Source organism: Amblyomma americanum, chromosome 9 (assembly GCF_052857255.1).
Source record: "Amblyomma americanum isolate KBUSLIRL-KWMA chromosome 9, ASM5285725v1, whole genome shotgun sequence".
Classification (NCBI taxonomy): Eukaryota; Metazoa; Arthropoda; class Arachnida; order Ixodida; family Ixodidae; genus Amblyomma; species Amblyomma americanum.
Window position 1 is genome coordinate 147,778,445 of NC_135505.1, and position 1,669 is coordinate 147,780,113.

Here is a 1,669-nt window from a genome sequence, read left to right on the forward strand (position 1 = left end):
AATACTTGGAAGATGCACTGAAGAGGCGTCTGATTTTGGTGAATAAAACGGTAAATGTCAGTAGAATAAATTGCTCTCAATGCGACTCCCCTTTTCGGCTGTGTGCGTATACGTTTTTGTGTTTGTATTTCCTCCAAAAGCGTTCTTCAGTGATCCACAGAGCGTTATTGAAAGTCTACGCAATTTTTACAGTGAGCCACACGAAGCCCTTTCGTGGAAAGTATTGTTCAGTAGTCCGTCGCATGCGTTTCAGCATTCCCTTCACGCTTGTCGTATTAAGCGTAAAAGAGGTACTTCCATTAATTTACTTCTGCGCGCAGTACCCGGCACTGCACAAGGACTGTGGTCTTTTTTTTTTTGGTTGTCATAAAATGCCGGATTCAATAAAGAAACAAAACAGCCGCCACCATGTGGTGAAAGCAAAACACAATAACAGCCCTGCACAAACATTATGACATGTGGTACAACATATTCACCCAAACCGCTCCGCGGTGGCGTCCACAATAATCTTTACGGCGGATTAATTTCTATTTCCTCTTTATGCACCACAATAAAGCCATTCATTGCCTTTTGGAAGAGGAAGAAGGACGGCTTGGTTCGATAATGAGGTAAAAATAATAGAACTTATTTTTCATTAAAACTCTCAGGTCAAGTTTGCTGAATTGCAAGCATGCTTTTATGGTGACAATTGGCAGCGGATAGATTTCTTGTTCCGCAGGGAAGAAGTGTTTAAACTCACATTTCAGTCTCAGAACATAAAAAAACACTTATGAATGACATGTAAATAAATGCGCTGTTGATTGGGCAGGAAAGTAAAGCTCCATGGCAGCATTACTTCTTTTCGTCAGAAAAAAAATTAGTTTGATCGTATTATCATTGTTTTGAGAAGAAAATAAAAGGCGCTCTAACTGCTTAATTCAGGCTGGACAAGCGAACCCCGAATGCGTGCCATCACAATGCTTTCAAGTGCATTCGAGGCACTATTACTATTAAACTATACAGGCGAAATAGTGTGGCCTATGTTCAGTCAATCATCCTGGTACCTTATTTGACTCTGCCATGTCCTGAAATAAACAGTTATCATGTTCATGTGCGTCTATCTTACTGAATTATACATCGAAGTAAAAAAACAGATAGTGAATGCTTAGTCTAGTGTGGTTGAGTAGGAGGTATGCTAGTTTTGTTTTTGTTCTTTTTCTGAAATAACAAAGTTCTCGCATAATCTACCTTAACCTGATGAGATTGACAATTGGATAAGAATGTCAGTACATTTTCATGTTTAAAGCGTCTGGGATTTTGAAATTTTGCTGGCCTATGTAGTCATATGCTTACGTACATTCAACAAAATAGTTCGCTTCCCCTTACGCGCCTGTCCGCAAGCTTCATGAGAGTGACACGTCTTGTATTGCCGGGGGTGCGAACGAGATATGCAAACTGTGCATATTCGCTTTCTTTATTTTTAATAAGGTCCTGCTGCATGGAATATTTCTGTGAAACGCCGCGAAGCAATCAAAGCTAATCTTAATGAGTTATATCGTTGGCTGTGCGTCGTAATAGCCATGTACACTGTAAAACCTTGTTGAGGCTTATGTCGCGGGACCCAGGGAAAACTACGCGCAAAGCGAAAATAGCTTAAACATGATCCGCGTGCTATTTCCGGCGTTTCATG